Raw genomic sequence first — 22,074 nt, 5'->3', positions numbered from 1 at the left:
ATCCGATTCTTTCTTAAGAAAAAAAATATTGTATGGAAGTCTCCAAGACTGAAATTCTTATCCGATTTAATGGTTCGACTCATACTTAGTTTTTTCTCCGGCTCGGTGAACATACCCTTTTGGCATTACAGGCAAAATTTAGAACGGGCCCCGTGGTGGCATCAGGGCATAATTATTGATTCGATTCTTTCGTATGTTTATAAAATAATGTATGAAAGTCTCCAAGACCGAATTTCGGATTCGATTCAATGGTTCGACTCTTACTCAGTTTTTTCTCCGGCTCGGTGAACATACCCCTTTGGCAATACAGGCAAAATTTAGAACGGGTCCCCGGGTGGCGTCATGGCATAATTATTGATTCGATTATTTCGTATGTTTATAAAATAATGTATGGAAGTCTCCAAGACCGAATTTCTGATCCGATTCGGTGGTTCGACCCATACTCTGTTTTTTCTCCTGCTCAGTGAACAAAGCCTTTTGGCAATACTGTCAAAAATTCGAACGAGCCCCGGTGTTACGTCAGGGCATAATTATTGATCCGAATCTTTCGTATATTTATAAAATATTGTATTGAAGTCTCCTAGACCGAATTTCTGATCCGATTCAGTGGTTCGACCCATGCTCAGTTTTTCTTCTGCTCGGTGAACATTCCTTGTTGGCAATACTGGAAAAATTAAAACGGGCCCTGGATTGGCGTCAGGGCATAATTATTGATCGGATTCTTTCTTAGAGTAATAAAATATTGTATGGAAGTCTCCAAGACCAAATATCTGATCCGATTTAGTGGTTCGACTCATACTCAGTTTTTTCTCCGGCTCGGTGAATATACCCCTTTGGCAATAGAGGCAAATTTTTGAAAGGGCCCTGGGTGGCGTCAGGGCATAATTATTGATCCGATTCTTTCGTTTGTTTATAAAATATAGTATGGAAGTCTCCAATACCGAATTTCTGATCCGATTCGGTGGTTCGACCCATACTTTGTTTTTTCTCCGGCTAGTGAACATACCCCTTTGGCAATATTGACAAAATTTCGAACGAGCCCCGGGTGGCGTCAGGTTATAATTAATGATCGGATTCTTTCGTATGTTTATAAAATATTGTAAGGAAGTCTCCAAATTCTAATTTGTTATCCGATTCAGTGGTTCGAACCATACTCAGTCTTTTCTCCGGCTCGGTGAACATACCCCTTTGGCAATATTAGCAATATTTAGAACTAGCCCCGGGGTGGTATCAGGGCATAATTATTGATCCGATTCTTTCGTGTGTTTATAAAATATAATATGGAATTCTGCAAAACCGAATTTCGGATCCGATTCAGTGGTTCGAACCATACTTAGTTTTTTCTCAGGCTCGGTGAACATACCCCTTTACCAATACTTGTAAAATTTAGAATGGGCCCCGGGGTTGCGTCAGGGCATAATCATTGATCCGATTTTTTCGTATGTTTATAAAATATTGTATGGAAGTCTCCAAGATTGAATTTCTAATCCGATTCAGTGGTTCGACCCAAACGCAGTTTTTCTCCGGCTCGGTGAACATACCCTTTTGGCAATAATGACAAATTTAGAACTGGCCCCTGGGTGGTGTCAGGGAATAATTATTGATCCGATTCTTTCGTATAATTATAAAATATTGTATGGAAGTGTTAAGACCGAATTTCTAATCCGATTTGTTGGTTCGACCCATACTCAGTTTTTTCTCCGGCTCGGTGAACATACCCTTTTGGCAATACTGGCAAAACTTCGAACGGCCCCGGTGTGACGTCAGGGCATAATTATTGATCCGAATCTTACGTATGTTTAAAAAATATTGTACTAAAGTCACCAAGACTGAATTTCTGATCCGATTCAGTGGTTTGACCCATGCTTAGTTTTTTCTCCAGCTCGGTGAACATTCCCCTTTGGCAATATTGGAAAAATTTAAAACGGGCCGGGGATAGGAGTCAGGGCATAATTATTGATCCGATTCTTTCTTAGGGCAATAAAATATTGTTTGGAAGTCTCTAAGACCAAATATCTGATCCGATTTAGTGGTTCGAATCGTACTTAGTTTTTTCTCCGGCTCGGTGAACATACCCTTTTGGCAATACAGGAAAAATTTAGAACGGGCCCTAGGGTGGCGTTAGGGCATAATTATTGATTCGATTCTTTCGTATGTTTATAAAATATTGTATGGAAGTCTCCAATAACGAGTTTTTGATCCGATTCAGTGGTTCGACCCATACTTAGTTTTTTCTCAGCCTCGATGAACATACCCCTTTGGCAATACTGGCAAAATTTCGAACGGTCCCAGGGGTAGCGTCAGGGCATAATCATTGATTCGATTGATTCGTATGTTTCTAAAATATTGTATGGAAGTCTCCAAGACCGAATTTCTGATCCGATTCAGTGGTTCGACCCATACTAAGTGTTTTCACCGGCTCGGTGAACATACCCCCTTGGCAATACTAGCAATACTTAAAACGGGCCCCGGGGCGGCGTCACGGCATAATTATCGGTCTGATTCTTTCGTATGTTTATAAAATATTGTATTGAAATTTCCAAGACCGAATTTCTGATCCGATTCAGTGGTTCGACCCATACTTAGTTTTTTCTCCGACTTAGTGAACATACCCCTTTGGCAATACTGACAAAATTTAGAACGGGCTCGGGGTTCGCGTAAGGGCATAATTATTGATCGGATTCTTTGGTATGTTTATAAAATATTGTATGGAAGTCTCCAAGACCGAATTTCTGATCGGATTCAGTGGTTCGACACATTCTTAGTTTTTTCTCCGGATCGGTGAACCTTCCCCTTTTGCAATATTAGAAAAATTTAAAACGGGTCGGGGATTTGAGTTAGGGCATAATTGTTGATCCGATTCTTTCTTAGGGCAATAAATTATTGTATGGAAGTCTCCAAGACCAAATATCTTGTAAGGCCCCGAACCCGGTAGCCCTACTTTAGCGTCGGATTTACTCATAAACACAGTCCTTCAAATCAGAGTTTATTAAAAACTTTACGCGGAATATAAAACTTTCATAAAACATTACATATCAATTCATAATCATGTCTTAAAACATTCCTCTTGTCTTTCAAAATCAAAACATAACTTATAAAACATATCAGATCTTCAGATGCCAGGCTTTAGTCTTCTGCCATGTGTCCTCCACTCAAGCCAGCTGTCTCATCCTACTCACCTGCGTGCATACTAAAAGTCAGCTACGCTGAGTGAGTTCTAGTTAATCATACAATACCATACAATACCTTATTACATACATACGTACTTAACCTCATAACTTTCTTTCATACACACATAAGTACTCGTACCTTCATTCTTACTTACATACTTCCTTTCTTACTTACATACTTCCTTTCTTACTTACATACTTTCTTTACATTCATAATCATACGTTTTAAAGAGCCTTTCGCCCTATAACCTCACAGATATTATAAGGGTCTGGTCCCTAGTTTTCGAATATTAGAAGGGTTCGATTCCCTAACATCACAGATATTATAAGGGTCTGGTCCCTATCCTAACAGATATTATAAGGGTCTGGTCCCTAACATCACAGATATTATGAGGGTCTGGTCCCTAACATCACAGATATTATAAGGGTCTGGTCCCTAACATCACAGATATTGTAAGGGTCTGGTCCCTAACATCACAGATATTGTAAGGGTCTGGTCCCTAACATCACAGATATTATAAGGGTCTGGTCCCTTGTTTTCGAATATTAGTAGGGTTCGATTCCCTCTTCTTGACCATACAACCATATATCATACCTCGAGTATTATTAGGGCTCGGTACCCTTTTCATAACCATACAACCATACAACCGTCATTTCCTTCTTTTATTAACTTTATTACGTTCATACACATAAACATACATAACATACTTACCATATTTATAACGTTACAACCTGACAGTACGTGCAATATCCGAAGATCGTTCACGTACAATCAAGCAATCATTCATACATAACACATATATCACATATGGCATACACTTATCACTTAGGATAAATGTATTAACAACACATCAAGTATGCACACAGCCCCGAAAACATAACAAGGAATGAGGCTAGAAACTCACCTGGACTCTGCTTCTTTTTCTGATAGCTGTAAATCCGTTCTCTATTTGAGCTCGGCTGACTGTACAAGTTACACGTATCAATACTCGCCTGATCTAATCTGGTGGCCTAGTATTAGCTTACTTTAACTTATCGCTTTATAATTTATTTTCTAATCAAACTTGGCTTTAGGCGAAGTTAACCCTCGGGCGAACTTAGCTTCAGGCGAAGTTAAACCTTAGGCGAACTTGGCTTCAGGCGAAGTTAAACCTTAGGCGAACTTGGCTTCAGGCGAAGTTAAACCTTAGGCGAACTTGGCTTCAGGCGAAGTTAAACCTTAGGCGAACTTGGCTTCAGGCGAAGTTATCCTTAGGCGAACTTGGCTTCAGGCGAAGTTATCCTTAGGCGAACTTGGCCGTAGGCGAAGTTATCCTTAGGCGAAGTTACGCTTGAAGGCGAAGTTACGCTTGAAGGCGAAGTTCATCAGGCGAACTTAATCTTGCAGGCGAAGTTATCGCGCTGCAAATCTGTTTGCCCATAACTCCTTCGTTTCTTGGCCAAATAACTCGATTTTGGTACCCACGGAATCGTATGGTCGGCGCCTACAAATCCCAACCATCAAATCGGCCTAAAATCGACGTTTTAGGGGTCCGATTTGGGCATTTTGGGTTTCGGGTCCGGTTAACCCATCCAATCCTAACCATTTTCAGTAATATTAGCTTTGTTGGATTTGTTCTTACCTTACCAACTCAGATCTATCAACAAAATCTCGGGTCTCGGCTTCGAATCTTGATCGGTTAGAATGTGTGTGTTTTGAGTGTGTGAAGAAAGAAGGTGGAAATGAAAGATATTTTGGGTTTAGGGGATATTTATATCCCTCTAAGCCCACGGAACCGAGGCCCATTCTCATTTAACCCATCTCAATTAATCCAACACTAGCCCGACTCATACCAACTCCTACTATATTATTTAGTAATATAATTAATATTATCTTGAAATTTCGGGATGTTACATATCTGATCCGATTTAGTGGTTCGAATCATACTTAGTTTTTTCTCCGGCTCGGTGAACATACCCCTTTGGCAATACAGGCAAAATTTAGAACGGGCCCTGGGCTGGCGTTAGGGCATAATTATTGATTCGATTCTTTCGTATGTTTATAACTATTGTATGGAAGTCTCCAATAACGAATTTTTGATCCGATTCAGTGGTTCGACCCATACTTAGTTTTTTCTCCGCCTCGATGAACATACCCCTTTGGGAATACTGGAAAAATTTCGAACGGGCCCTGGGGCAGCGTCAGGGCATAATCATTGATCCTATTCTTTCATAGGTTTATAAATAGTTGTATGGAAGTCTCCAAGACCGAATTTATAATCCGATTAACTGGTTCGACCCAAACTAAGTTTTTTTCCTGCTCGGTGAACATATCCTATTGGCATTAATGACAAAATTTAGAACTGGCCCTGAGGTGGCGTCTGGGCATAATTATTGATCCGATTCTTTCGTATGTTTATAAAATAGTGTATGGAAGTCTCCAAGACCGAATTTCTGATCCGATTCAGTGGTTCGACCCATACTAAGTTTTTTCACCAACTCGGTGAACATACCCCATTGGCAATACTAGCAATATTTAAAACGGGCCCCGGGGCGGCGTAACGGCATATTTATCGGTCCGATTCTTTCGTATGTTTATAAAATATTGTATTGAATTTTCCAAAACCGAATTTCTGATCCGATTCAGTGGTTCGACCCATACTCAGTTTTTTCTCCGACTCAATGAACATACCCCTTTGGCAATACTGACAAAATTTAGAACAGGCTCGGGGTTCGCGTAAGGGCATAATTATTAATCGGATTCTTTGGTATGTTTATAAAATATTGTATGGAAGTCTCCAAGACCGAATTTCTGATCGGATTCAGTGGTTCGACCCATGCTTAGTTTTTTCTCCGCCTCTATGAACATACCCCATTGGCAATACTTGCAAAATTTCGAACGGGCCCCGGGGTAGCGTCAGGGTAAAATCATTGATTCGATTCTTTCATATGTTTATAAAATATTGTATGGAAGTCTCAAAGACCGAATTTCTGATCTGATTCTGTGGTTCGACCCATACTAAGTTTTTTCACCGGCTCGGTGAACATACCCTTTGGCAATACTAGCAATATTTAAAACGGGCGTCAGGGCATAATTATCGATCTGATTCTTTCATATGTTTATAAAATATTGTATTGAATTCTCCAAGACCGAATTTCTGATCCGAATCAGTGGTTCGACCCATACTCAGTTTTTTCTCCGCCTCGGTTAACATACCACTTTGGCAATACTGGCAAAATTTCGAACGAGCCCCGGGGTGGCGTCAGGGCATAATCATTGATCTGGTTCTTTTCGTATGTTTATAAAATTTTGTATGGAAGTCTCCAAGACCGAAATTCTGATCCGATTCAGTGGTTCGACTCATACTCAGTTTTTTCTCCGGCTCGATGAACATACCCCTTTGGCAATACAGGCAAACTTTAGAACGGGCCCCGTGGTGGCGTCATGGCATAATTATTGATTCGATTCTTTCATATGTTTATAAATTAATTTATGGAAGTTCCAAGACCGAACTTCTGATCCGATTCATTTCTTCGACCCATACTCAGTTTTTTCTGGCTCGGTAAACATACCTCTTTAGAAATACTTGTAAAATTTAGAAAGGGCCCCGGGTGGCGTCAGGGTATAATCATTGATCCTATTCTTTCATATGTGCATAAAGTATTTTATGGAAGTTCCAAGACCGAACTTCTGATCTGATTCATTTGTTCGACCCATACTCGGTTTTTTTCCGGCTCGGTAAACATACCCCTTTAGCAATACTTGTAAAATTTAGAAAGGCCCCCGGGGTGGCGTCACGGTATAATCATTGATCCTATTCTTTCGTGTATTTATAAAATATTGTATGGAAGTCTCCAAGACCGAATTTATAATCCGATTAAGTGGTTCGACCCAAACTAAGTTTTTTTCCGGCTCGGTGAACATATCCTTTTGGCAATAATGACAAAATTTAGAACTGGCCCCGGGGTGGCGTCTGGGCATAATTATTGATCCGATTTTTCGTATATTTTATGGAAGTCTTAATGACCGAACTTCTGATCCGATTCATTTGTTCGACCCATACTCAGTTTTTTTCCGGCTAGGTAAACATACCTCTTTAGCAATACTTGTAAAATTTAGAAAGGGCCCCGGGTGGCGTCAGGGTATAACCATTGATCCTGTTCTTTCATATGTGCATAAAGTATTTTATGGAAGTCTCCAAGACCGAATTTCTGTTCCGATTCAGTGGTTCGACCCATACTTAGTTTTTTCTCCGCCTCGATGAACATACCCTTTTGGCAATAATGGAAAAATTTCGAACGGGCCCTGGGGTAGCGTCAGGGCATAATCATTGATCCTATTCTTTCGTATGTTTATAAAATATTGTATGGAAGTCTCCAGGACCGAATTTATAATCCGATTATGTGGTTCGACCCAAACTAAGTTTTTTTCAGGCTCTGTGAACATATCCGTTTGGCAATAATGACAAAATTTAGAACTGGCCCCGGGGTGGCGTCTGGGCATAATTATTGATCCGATTCTTTCGTATGTCTAGAAAATATTGTATGGAAGTCTCCAAGACCAAATTTCGGATCCGATTCAGTGGTTCGACCCATACTAAGTTTTTTCACCGGCTCGGTGAACACACCCCTTTGGCAATACTAGCAATATTTAAAACGGGCCCCGGGTTGGCGTCAGGGCATAATTATCGATCTGATTCTTTCATATGTTTATAAAATATTGTATTGAATTCTCCAAGACCGAATTTCTGATCCGAATCAGTGGTTCGACCCATACTCAGTTTTTTCTCCGCCTCGGTTAACATACCAATTTGGCAATACTGGCAAAATTTCGAACGAGCCCCGGGGTGGCGTCAGGGCATAATCATTGATCTGGTTCTTTCGTATGTTTATAAAATTTTGTATGGAAGTCTCCAAGACCGAAATTCTGATCCGATTCAGTGGTTCGACCCATACTCGGTTTTTTCTCCACCTCGGTGAACATACTACTTTGGCAATACTGGCAAAATTTCGAACGAGCCCCAAGGTGGCGTCAGGGCATAATCATTGTTCCGATTCTTTCGTATGTTTATAAAATATTGTATGGAAGTCTCCAAGACTGAAATTCTTATCCGATTCAGTGGTTCGACTCATACTCAGTTTTTTCTCCGGCTCGGTGAAATACCCCTTTGGCAATACAGGCAAACTTTAGAACGGGTCCCGGGCGTCATGGCATAATTATTGATTCGATTCTTTCATATGTTTATAAATTAATTTATGGAAGTTCCAAGACCGAACTTCTGATCCGATTCATTTGTTCGACCCATACTCAGTTTTTTTCCGGCTCGGTAAACATACCTCTTTAGCAATACTTGTTAAATTTAGAAAGGGCCCCGGGTGGCGTCAGGGTATAATCATTGATCCTATTCTTTCATATGTGCATAAAGTATTTTATGGAAGTCTCCAAGACCGAATTTCTGATCCGATTCAGTGGTTCGACCCATACTTTGTTTTTTCTCCGCCTCGATGAACATACCCTTTTGGCAATAATGGAAAATTTTCGAACGGGCCCTGGGGTAGCGTCAGGGCATAATCATTGATCCTATTCTTTCGTATGTTTATAAAATATTGTATGGAAGTCTCCAGGACCGAATTTATAATCCGATTATGTGGTTCGACCCAAACTAAGTTTTTTTTCAGGCTCGGTGAACATATCCTTTTGGCAATAATGACAAAATTTAGAACTGGCCCCGGGGTGGCGTCTGGGCATAATTATTGATCCGATTCTTTCGTATGTTTAGAAAATATTGTATGGAAGTCTCCAAGACCAAATTTCTGATCCGATTCAGTGGTTCGACCCATACTAAGTTTTTTCACCGGCTCGGTGAACACACCCTTTGGCAATACTAGCAATATTTAAAACGGGCCCCGGGTTGGCGTCAGGGCATAATTATCGATCTGATTCTTTCATATGTTTATAAAATATTGTATTCAATTCTCCAAGACCGAATTTCTGATCCGATTCAGTGGTTCGACCCATACTCGGTTTTTTCTCCGCCTCGGTGAACATACCACTTTGGCAATACTGACAAAATTTTGAACGAGCCCCAGGGTGGCGTCAGGGCATAATCATTGATCCGATTCTTTCGTATGTTTATAAAATATTGTATGGAAGTCTCAAGACTGAAATTCTTATCCGATTCAGTGGTTCGACTCATATTCAGTTTTTTCTCCGGCTCGGTGAAATTCCCCTTTGGCAATACAGGCAAACTTTAGAACGGGTCCCGGGCGTCATGGCATAATTATTGATTCGATTCTTTCATATGTTTATAAATTAATTTATGGAAGTTCCAAGACCGAACTTCTGATCCGATTCATTTCTTAGACCCATACTCAGTTTTTTCTGGCTCGGTAAACATACCTCTTTAGCAATACTTGTAAAATTTAGAAAGGGCCCCGGGTGGCGTCAGGGTATAATCATTGATCCTATTCTTTCATATGTGCATAAAGTATTTTATGGAAGTCTCCAAGAACGAATTTCTGATCCGATTCAGTGGTTCGACCCATACTTTGTTTTTTCTCCGCCTCGATGAACATACCCTTTTGGCAATAATGGAAAATTTTCGAACGGGCCCTGGGGTAGCGTCAGGGCATAATCATTGATCCTATTCTTTCGTATGTTTATAAAATATTTTATGGAAGTCTCCAAGACCGAATTTATAATCCGATTATGTGGTTCGACCCAAACTAAGTTTTTTTTCAGGCTCGGTGAACATATCCTTTTGGCAATAATGACAAAATTTAGAACAGGCCCCGGGGTGGCGTCTGGGCATAATTATTGATCCGATTCTTTCGTATGTTTAGAAAATATTGTATGGAAGTCTCCAAGACCAAATTTCTGATCCGATTCAGTGGTTCGACCCATACTAAGTTTTTTCACCACCTCGGTGAACATACCCCTTTGGCAATACTAGCAATATTTAAAACGGACCCCGGGTTGGCGTCAGGGCATAATTATCGATCTGATTCTTTTATATGTTTATAAAATATTGTATTGAATTCTCCAAGACCGAATATCTGATCCGATTCAGTGGTTCGACCCATACTCGGTTTTTTCTCCGCCTCGGTGAACATACCACTTTGGCAATACTGGCAAAATTTTGAACGAGCCCCAGGGTGGCGTCAGGGCATAATCATTGATACGATTCTTTCGTATGTTTATAAAATATTGTATGGAAGTCTCAAGACTGAAATTCTTATCCGATTCAGTGGTTCGACTCATATTCAGTTTTTTCTCCGGCTCGGTGAAATACCCCTTTGGCAATACAGGCAAACTTTAGAACGGGTCCCGGGCGTCATGGCATAATTATTGATTCGATTCTTTCATATGTTTATAAATTAATTTATGGAAGTTCCAAGACCGAACTTCTGATCCGATTCATTTGTTCGACCCATACTCAGTTTTTTTCCGGCTCGGTAAACATACCTCTTTAGCAATACTTGTAAAATTTAGAAAGGGCCCCGGGTGGCGTCAGGGTATAATCATTGATCCTATTCTTTCATATGCGCATAAAGTATTTTATGGAAGTCTCCAAGACCGAATTTCTGATCCGATTCAATGGTTCGACCCATACTTTGTTTTTTCTCCGCCTCGATGAACATACCCTTTTGGCAATAATGGAAAATTTTCGAACGGGCCCTGGGGTAGCGTCAGGGCATAATCATTGATCCTATTCTTTCGTATGTTTATAAAATATTGTATGGAAGTCTCCAAGACAGAATTTATAATCCGATTATGTGGTTCGACCCAAACTAAGTTTTTTTTCAGGCTCGGTGAACATATCCTTTTGGCAATAATGACAAAATTTAGAACTGGCCCCGGGGTGGCGTCTGGGCATAATTATTGATCCGACTCTTTCGTATGTTTAGAAAATATTGTAAGGAAGTCTTCAAGACCAAATTTCTGATCCGATTTAGTGGTTCGACCCTAACTAAGTTTTTTCACCGGCTCGGTGAACATACCCCTTTGGCAATACTAGCAATATTTAAAACGGGCCCCGGGTTGGCGTCAGGGCATAATTATCGATCTGATACTTTCATATGTTTATAAAATATTGTATTGAATTCTCCAAGACCGAATTTCTGATCCGATTTCGTGGTTCGACCCATACTCGGTTTTTTTCTCCGCCTCGGTGAACATACCACTTTGGCAATACTGGCAAAATTTCGAATGAGCCCTAGGGTGGCGTCAGGGCATAATCATTGATCCGATTCTTTCGTATGTTTATAAAATATTGTATGGAAGTCTCCAAGACTGAAATTCTTATCCGATTCAGTAGTTCGACTCATACTCAGTTTTTTCTCCGGCTCGGTGAAATACCCCTTTGGCAATACAGGCAAACTTTAGAACGGGTCCCGGGCGTCATGGCATAATTATTGATTCGATTCTTTCATATGTTTATAAATTAATTTTTGGAAGTTCCAAGACCGAACTTCTGATACGATTCATTTGTTCGACCAATACTCAGTTTTTTTCCGGCTCGGTAAACATACCTCTTTAGCAATACTTGTAAAATTTAGAAAGGGCCCCGGGTGGCGTCAGGGTATAATCATTGATCCTATTCTTTCATATGTGCATAAAGTATTTTATGGAAGTCTCCAAGACCGAATTTCTGATCCAATTCAGTGGTTCGACCCATATTTAGTTTTTTCTCCGCCTCGATGAACATACCCCTTTAGCAATACTTGTAAAATTTAGAAAGGGCCCCGGGGTGGCGTCAGGGTATAATTATTGATCCTATTCTTTCGTATGTTTATAAAATATTGTATGGAAGTCTCCAAGATCGAATTTATAATCCGATTATGTGGTTCGACCCAAACTAAGTTTTTTTTCAGGCTCGGTGAACATATCCTTTTGGCAATAATGACAAAATTTAGAACTGGCCCCGGGGTGGCGTCTGGGCATAATTATTGATCCAATTCTTTCGTATGTTTAGAAAATATTGTATTGAAGTCTCCAAGACCAAATTTCTGATCCGATTCAGTGGTTCGACCCATACTAAGTTTTTTCACCGGCTCGATGAACATACCCCTTTGGCAATACTAGCAATATTTAAAACGGGCCCCGAGTTGGCGTTAGGGCATAATTATCGATCTGATTCTTTCATATGTTTATAAAATATTGTATTGAATTCTCCAAGACCGAATTTCTGATCCGATTCAGTGGTTCGACCCATACTCGGTTTTTTCTCCGCCTCGGTGAACATACCACTTTGGCAATACTGGCAAAATTTCGAACGAGCCCCAGGGTGGCGTCAGGGCATAATCATTGATCCGATTCATTCGTATGTTTATAAAATATTGTATGGAAGTCTCCAAGACTGAAATTCTTATCCGATTCAGCGGTTCGACTCATACTCAGTTTTTTCTCCGGCTCGGTGAACATACCCCTTTGGCAATACAGGCAAACTTTAGAACGGGTCCCGGGCGTCATGGCATAATTATTGATTCGATTCTTTCATATGTTTATAAATTAATTTATGGAAGTTCCAAGACCGAACTTCTGATCCGTTTCATTTGTTCGACCCATACTCAGTTTTTTTCCGGCTCGGTAAACATACCTCTTTAGCAATACTTGTAAAATTTAGAAAGGGCCCCGGGGTGGCGTCAGGGTATAATCATTGATCCTATTCTTTCGTATGTTTATAAAATATTGTATGGAAGTCTCCAAGACCGAAATTCTGATCCGATTCAGTGGTTCGACTCAGTGAACATAACCCTTTGGCAATACTGACAAAATTTAGAACGGGCTCGGGGTTCGCGTAAGGGCATAATTATTGATCGGATTTTTTCATATGTTTATAAAATATTTTATGGAAGTCTTATTGACCGAATTTCTGATCGGATTCAGTGGTTCGACCCATGCTTAGTTTTTTCTCCGGATCAGTGAACATTCCCCTTTGGCAAAATTTGAAAAATTTAAAACGGGCCCGGGATAGGCGTCAGGGCATAATTTTTTAACCGATTCTTTCTTAGAGTAATAAAATATTGTATGGAAGTCTCCAAGACCAAATATCTGATCCGATTTAGTGGTTCGACTCATACTTAGTTTTTTCTCCGGCTCGGTGAACATACCCCTTTGGCAATACAGGCAAAATTTAGAACGGGCCCCGTGGTTTGCGTCAGGGCATAATTATTGATTCGATTCTTTTGTATGTTTATAAAATATTGTATGGAAGTCTCCAATAACGAATTTTTGATCCAATTCAGTGGTTCGACCCATACTCTGTTTTTTCTCCGCCTCGATGAACATACCCCTTTGGCAATACTTGCAAAATTTCGAACGCGCCCCGGGGTAGCGTCAGGGTAAAATCATTGATCCGATTATTTCATATGTTTATAAAATATTGTATGGAAGTCTCCAATACCGAATTTCTGATTTGATTCTGTGTTTCGACCCATACTAAGTATTTTCACCGGCTCGGTGAACATACCCCTTTGGAAATACTAGAAATATTTAAAACGAGCCCCGGGTTGGCGTCAGGGCATAATTATCGATCTGATTCTTTCATATGTTTATAAAATATTGTATTGAATTCTCCAAGACCGAATTTCTAATTCGATTCAGTGGTTCGACCCATACTCTGTTTTTTCTCCGCCTCGGTGAACATACCCCTTTGGCAATACAGGAAAAATTTCGAACGAGCCCCGGGGTGGCGTCAGGGCATAATCATTGATCCGATTCTTTCGTATGTTTATAAAATATTGTATGGAAGTCTCCAAGACCGAAATTCTGATCCGATTCAATGGTTCGACTCATACTCAGTTTTTTCTCCGGCTCGAACGAGCCCCGGGGTGGCGTCATGGCATAATTATTGATTCGATTCTTTCATATGTTTATAAATTAATTTGTGGAAGTTCCAAGACCGAACTTCTGATCCGATTCATTTGTTCGACCCATACTCAGTTTTTTTCCGGCTCGGTAAACATACCTCTTTAGCAATACTTGTAAAATTTAGAAAGGGCCCCGGGTGGCGTGAGGGTATAATCATTGATCCTATTCTTTCATATGTGCATAAATTATTTTATGGAAGTCTCCAATACCGAATTTCTGATCCGATTCAGTGGTTCGACCCATACTTAGTTTTTTCTCCGCCTCGATGAACATACCCTTTTGGCAATAATGAAAAAATTTCGATCGGGCCCTGGGGTAACGTCAGGGCATAATCATTGATCCTATTCTTTCGTATGTTTATAAAATATTGTATAGAAGACTCCAAGACCGAATTTATAATCCGATTATGTGGTTCTACCCAAACTAAGTTTTTTTTCCAGCTCGGTGAACATATATTTTTGGCAATAATGACAAAATTTAGAACTGGCCCCAGGGTGGCATCTGGGCATAATTATTGATCCGATTTTTTCGTATGTTTATAAAATATTTCATGGAAATCTTAATGGCCGAATTTTTGATCCGAATTATTGGTTCGAACCATATTCAGTTTTTTCTCTGGCTCGGTGAACATACCCCTTTGGCAATACTGGTAAAATTTCGAACGGGCCCCGGGGTGGCGTTAACACATAATTATTGATCCGATTCTTTCATATGTGTATAAAGTATTTTATGGAAGTCTCCAAGACCGAATTTCTGATCCGATTCAGTGGTTCGACTCATGCTCAGTTTTTTCTTATGCTCGGTGAACATTCCCCGTTGGCAATACTGGAAAAATTAAAACGGGCCCGGGATTGGCGTCAGGGCATAATTATTGATCGGATTTTTCTTAGAGTAATAAAATATTGTATGGAAGTCTCCAAGACCAAATATCTGATCCGATTTAGTGGTTCGACTCATACTCAGTTTTTTCTCCGACTCGGTGAATATACCCCTTTGGCAATATTGGCAAAATGTAGAAAGGGCCCTGGGTGGCGTCAGGGCATAATTATTGATCCGATTCTTTCGTTTGTTTATAAAATATTGTATGGAAGTCTCCAAGACCGAATTTCTGATCCGATTCGGTGGTTCGACCCATACTTTGTTTTTTCTCCGGCTAGTGAACATACCCCTATGGCAATATTGGAAAACTTTCGAACGGGCCCCGGGGTGGCGTCAAGGTATAATTATTGATCAGATTCTTTCGTATGTTTATAAAATATTGTATGGAAGTCTCCAAGTTCTAATTTGTTATCCGATTCATTGGTTCGAACCATACTCAGTTTTTTCTCCGGCTCGGTGAACATACCCCTTTGGCAATATTAGCAATATTTAGAACTAGCCCCGGGGTGGTATCAGGGCATAATTATTGATCCGATTCTTTCGTATGTTTATAAAATATAATATGGAATTCTGCAAGACCGAATTTCAGATCCGATTCAGTGGTTCGACCGATACTTAGTTTTATCTCAGGCTCGGTGAACATACCCCTTTAGCAATACTTGTAAAATTTAGAATGGGCCCCGGGGTTGCGTCAGGGCATAATCGATGATCCGATTCTTTCGTATGTTTATAAAATATAATATGGAATTCTGCAAGACCGAATTTCAGATCCGATTCAGTGGTTCGACCCATACTTAGTTTTTTCTCAGGCTCGGTGAACATACCCCTTTAGCAATACTTGTAAAATTTATAATGGGCCCCGGGGTTGTGTCAGGGAATAATCATTGATCCGATTTTTCGTATGTTTATAAAATATTATATGGAAGTCTCCAAGACCGAATTTCTAATCCGATTCAGTGGTTCGACCCAAACTCAGTTTTTCTCTTGCTCGGTGAACATACCCTTTTGGCAATAATGACAAATTTATAACTGGCCCCGGGGTGGCGTCATGGAATAATTATTGATCTGATTCTTTCGTATAATTATAAAATATTGTATGGAAGTGTTAATGACCAAATATCTGATCCGATTTAGTGGTTCGACTCATACTCAGTTTTTTCTCCGGCTCGGTGAATATACCCTTTTGGCAATATAGGCAAACTTTAGAAAGGGCCCTGGGTGGCGTCAGGGCATAATTATTGATCCGATTCTTTCGTTTGTTTATAAAATATTGTATGGAAGTCTCCAAGACCGAACTTCAGATCCGATTCTGTGGTTCGACCCATACTTTGTTTTTTCTCCGGCTAGTGAACATACCCCTTTGGCAATATTGGCAAAATTTCGAACGGGCCCCGGGGGTGGCGTCAGGGTATAACTAATGATTGGATTCTTTCGTATGTTTATAAAATATTGTATGAAAGTCTCCAAGTTCTAATTTGTTATCCGATTCAGTGGTTCGAAACATACTCAGTCTTTTCCCTGGCTCGGTGAACATACCCCTTTGGCAATATTAGCAATATTTAGAACTAGCCCCGGGGTAGTATCAGGGCATAATTATTGATCCAATTCTTTCGTATGTTTATAAAATATAATATGGAATTCTGCAAGACCGAATTTCAGATCCGAGTCAGTGGTTCGACCCATACTTAGTTTTTTCTTAGGCTCGGTGAACATACCCCTTTAGCAATACTTGTAAAATTTAGAATGGCCCCGGGGTTGCGTCAGGACATAATCATTAATCCGATTTTTTCGTATGTTTATAATATATTGTATGGAAGTCTCCAAGATTGAATTTCTAATCCGATTCAGTGGTTCGACCCAAACTCAGTTTTTTCTCCGGCTCGGTGAACATACCCTTTTGGCAATACTGGCAAAAATTTGAACGGCCCCGGAGTGACGTAAGGGCATAATTATTGATCCGAATCTTTCGTATGTTTATAAAATATTGTATTGAAGTCACCAAGACTGAATTTCTGATCCGATTCATTGGTTCGACCCATGCTTAGTTTTTCTCCGGCTCAGTGAACATTCCCCTTTGGCAATATTGGAAAAATTTAAAACGGACCGGGGATTGGAGTCAGGGCATAATTATTGATCCGATTCTTTCTTAGGGCAATAAAATAGTGTATGGAAGTCTCCAAGACCAAATATCTGACCCGATTTAGTGGTTCGAATCATACTTAGTTTTTTCTCCGGCTCGGTGAACATACCCCTTTGGCAATACAGGCAAAATTTAGAACGGGCCCTGGGGTGGCGTTAGGGCATAATTATTGATTCGATTCTTTAAAAGGTTTATAAAATATTGTATGGAAGTCTCCAATAAGGAATTTTTGATCCGATTTAGTGGTTCGACCCATACTTAGTTTTTTCTCCGCCTCGATGAACATACCTCTTTGGCAATACTGGCAAAATTTCGAACGGGCCCTGGGGTAGCGTCAGGGCATAATTATTGATCAGATTCTTTGATATGTTTATAAAATATTGTATGGATGTCTCCAAGACCGAATTTCTGATCGGATTCAGTGGTTCGACCCATGCTTAGTTTTTTCTCCGGATCGGTGAACATTCCCCTTTGGCAATATTTGAAAAATTTAAAACGGGCCCGAGATTGGCGTCAGGGCAAAATTATTGATCCGATTCTTTCTTAGGTAATAAAATATTGTATGGAAGTCTCCAAGACCAAATATCTGATCCGATTTAGTGGTTCGACTCATACTTAGATTTCTCTCCGGCTCGGTGAACATGCCCCTTTGGCAATACAGGCAAAATTTAGAATGGGCCCCGTGGTGGCATCAGGGCATAATTATTGAATCGATTCTTTCGTATGTTTATAAAATATTGTATGGAAGTCTCCAAGACCGAATTTCTGATTCGATTCAGTGGTTCAACTCATACTCTGTTTTTTTTCCGGCTCGGTGAACATACCCCTTTGGCAATACAGGCAAAATTTAGAACGGGTCCCGGGGTGGCGTCATGGCATAATTATTGATTCGATTATTTCGTATGTTTATAAATTAATTTATGGAAGTTCCAAGACCGAATTTTTTATCCGATTTATTGGTTCGAACCATACTCATTTTTTTCTCCGGCTCGGTGAACATACCCTTTTGGCAATAATGGAAAAAATTCGAACGGGCCCCGGTGTGACGTCAGGGCATAATCATTGATCCGAATCTTTCGTATGTTTATAAAATATTGTATTGAAGTCACTAAGACTGAATTTCTGATCCGATTCATTGGTTCGACCCATGCTTAGTTTTTTCTCCGGCTCAGTGAACATTCCCCTTTGGCAATATTGGAAAAATTTAAAACGGACCGGGGATTGGAGTCAGGGCATAATTATTGATCCGATTCTTTCTTAGGGCAATAAAATAGTGTATGGAAGTCTCCAAGACCAAATATCTGACCCGATTTAGTGTTTCGAATCATACTTAGTTTTTTCTCCGGCTCGGTGAACATACCCCTTTGGCAATACAGGCAAAATTTAGAACGGGCCCTAGGGGTGGCGTTAGGGCATAATTATTGATTCGATTCTTTCAAAGGTTTATAAAATATTGTATGGAAGTCTCCAATAACGAATTTTTGATCCGATTCAGTTGTTCGACCCATACTTAGTTTTTTCTCCGCCTCGATGAACATACCTCTTTGGCAATACTGACAAAATTTCGAACGGGCCCTGGGGGTAGCGTCAGAGCATAATTATTGATCAGATTCTTTGATATGTTTATAAAATATTGTATGGATGTCTCCAAGACCGAATTTCTAATCGGATTCAGTGGTTCGACCCATGCTTAGTTTTTTCTCCGGATCGGTGAATATTCCCATTTGGCAATATTGGAAATATTTAAAACGGGCCCGGGATTGGCGTCAGGGCATAATTATTGATCCGATTCTTTCTTAGGTAATAAAATGTTGTATGGAAGTCTCCAAGACCAAATATCTGATCTGATTTAGTGGTTCGACTCATACTTAGATTTTTCTCCGGCTCGGTGAACATACCCCTTTGGCAATACAGGAAAAATTTAGAACGTGCCCCGTGGTGGCATCAGGGCATAATTATTGAATCGATTCTTTAGTATGTTTATAAAATAATGTATGGAAGTCTCCAAGACCGAATTTCTGATTCGATTCAGTGGTTCGACTCATACACTGTTTTTTCTCTGGCTCGGTGAACATACCCCTTTGGCAATACAGGCAAAATTTAGAACGGGTCCCGGGGTGGCGTCATGGCATAATTATTGATTCGATTATTTAGTATGTTTATAAATTAATTTATGGAAGTTCCAAGACCAAATTTTATATCCGATTTATTGTTTCGACCCATACTCAGTTTTTTCTCCGGCTCGGTGAACATACCCTTTTGGCAATAATTGAAAAAATTCGAACGGGCCCCGGTGTGACGTCAGGGCATAATTATTGATCCGAATCTTTCGTATGTTTATAAAATATTGTATTGAAGTCACCAAGACTGAATTTCTGATCTGATTCAGTGGTTCGACCCATGCTTAGTTTTTTCTGCGGCTCGGTGAACATTCCCCTTTGGCAATATTGGAAAAATATAAACGGGCTGGGGATTAGAGTCAGGGCATAATTATTGATCCGATTCTTTCTTAGGGCAATAAAATATTGTATGGAAGTCTCCAAGACCAAATATCGGATTAGATTTAGTGGTTCAAATCATACTTAGTTTTTCTCCGGCTCGGTGAACATACCCCTTTTGCAATAGAGACAAAATTTAGAACGGGCCCTGGGGTGGCGTTAGGGCATAATTATTGATTCGATTCTTTCGTATGTTTATTAAATATTGTATGGAAGTCTCCAATAACGAATTTTTGATCCGATTCAGTGGTTCGACCCATACTTATGTTTTTTCTCCGCCTCGATGAACATACCCCTTTGGCAATACTGGCAAAATTTCCAACGGGCCCTGGTGTAGTGTCAGGGCATAATTATTGATCAGATTCTTTGGTATGTTTATAAAATATTGTATAGATGTCTCCAAGACCGAATTTCTGATCGGTTTCAGAGGTTCGACCCATGCTTAGTTTTTTCTCCGGATCGGTGAACATTCCCCATTGGCAATATTGGAAAAATTTAAAACGAGCCCGGGATTGGCGTCAGGGCATAATTATTGATCCGATTCTTTCTTAGGTAATAAAATATTGTATGGAAGTCTCCAAGACCAAATATCTGATCCGATTTAGTGGTTCGACTCATACTTAGTTTTTTCTCCGGCTCGGTGAACATACCCTTTTGGCAATACAGGCAAAATTTAGAACGGGCCCCGTGGTGGCATCAGGGCATAATTATTGAATCGTTTCTTTCGTATGTTTATAAAATAATGTATGGAAGTCTCCAAGACCGAATTTCTGATTCGATTCAATGGTTCGACTCATACTCAGTTTTTTCTCCGGCTCGGTGAACATACCCCTTTGGCAATACAGACAAAATTTAGAACGGGTCCCGGGGTGGCGTCATCGCATAATTATTGATTCGATTATTTCGTATGTTTATAAAATAATGTATGGAAGTCTCCAAGACCGAATTTCTGATCCGATTCGGTGGTTCGACCCATACTCTGTTTTTTCTCATGCTCGGTGAACAAAGCCTTTTGGTAATACTGTCAAAAATTCGAACGAGCCCCGGTGTGACGTCAGGGCATAATTATTGATCCGAATCTTTCGTATGTTTATAAAATATTGTATTGAAGTCTCCAAGACCGAATTTCTGATCCGATTCAGTGGTTCGACCTATGTACAGTTTTTTCTTCTGCTCGGTGAACATTCCCCGTTGGCAATACTGGAAAAATTAAAACGGGCCCGGGATTGGCTTCAGGGCATAATTATTGAACGGATTCTTTCTTAGAGTAATAAAATATCGTATGGAAGTCTCCAAGACCAAATATCTGATCCGATTTAGTGGTTCGACTCATACTCAGTTTTTTCTCTGGCTCGGTGAATATACCCCTTTGGCAATAGAGGCAAATTTTAGAAAGGGCCCTGGGTGGCGTCAGGGCACAATTATTGATCCGATTCTTTCGTTTGTTTATAAAATATTGTATGGAAGTCTCCAAGACTGAATTTCTGATCCGATTCGGTGGTTCGACCCATACTTTGTTTTTTCTCCGGCTAGTGAACATACCCCTTTGGCAAAATTGACAAAATTTCGAACGGGCCCCGGGGTGGCGTCAGGGTATAGTTATTGATCGGATTCTTTCTTATGTTTATAAAATATTGTATGGAAGTCTCTAAGTTCTAATTTGTAATTTGATTCAGTGGTTCGAACCATACTCAGTCTTTTCTCCGGCTCGGTGAACATACCTCTTTGGCAATATTAGCAATATTTAGAACTAGCCCCGGGGTGGTATCAGGGCATAAGTATTGATCCGATTCTTTCGTATGTTTATAAAATATAATATGGAATTCTGCAAAACCGAATTTCGGATCCAATTCAGTGGTTCGAACCATACTTAGTTTTTTCTCAGGCTCGGTGAACATACCCCTTTAGCAATACTTGTAAAATTTAGAACGGGCCCCGGGGTTGCGTCAGGGCATAATCATTGATCCGATTTTTTCGTATGTTTATAAAATATTGTATGGAAGTCTCCAAGACCGAATTTCTAATCCGATTCAGTGGTTCGACCCAAACTCAGTTTTTCTCCGGCTCGGTGAACATACCCTTTTGGCAATAATGACAAATTTAGAACTGGCCCTGGGGTGGCGTCAGGGAATAATTATTGATCCGATTCTTTCGTATAATTATAAAATATTGTATGGAAGTGTTAATGACCGAATTTCTAATCCGATTTATTGGTTCGACCCATACTCAGTTTTTTCTCCGGCTCGGTGAACATACACTTTTGGCAATACTGGCAAAAATTCGAACGGCCCCGGTGTGACGTCAGGGCATAATTATTGATCCGAATCTTTCGTATGTGTATAAAATATTGTACTGAAGTCACCAAGACTGAATTTCTGATCCGATTCAGTGGTTCGACCCATGCTTAGTTTTTCTCCGGCTCGGTGAACATTCCCCTTTGGCAATATTGGAAAAATTTAAAACAGGCCGGGATAGGAGTAGGGCATAATTATTGATCCGATTCTTTCTTAGGGCAATAAAATATTGTTTGGAACT

This window comes from Bidens hawaiensis, unplaced genomic scaffold (assembly GCF_021521415.1).
Source record: "Bidens hawaiensis isolate Kalapana, Puna unplaced genomic scaffold, B.hawaiensis_p1.1 tig00008634_1, whole genome shotgun sequence".
Lineage (NCBI taxonomy): Eukaryota > Viridiplantae > Streptophyta > Magnoliopsida > Asterales > Asteraceae > Bidens > Bidens hawaiensis.
The sequence above is the reverse complement of the archived record's forward strand: the minus strand, read 5'-3'. Positions refer to the sequence as shown.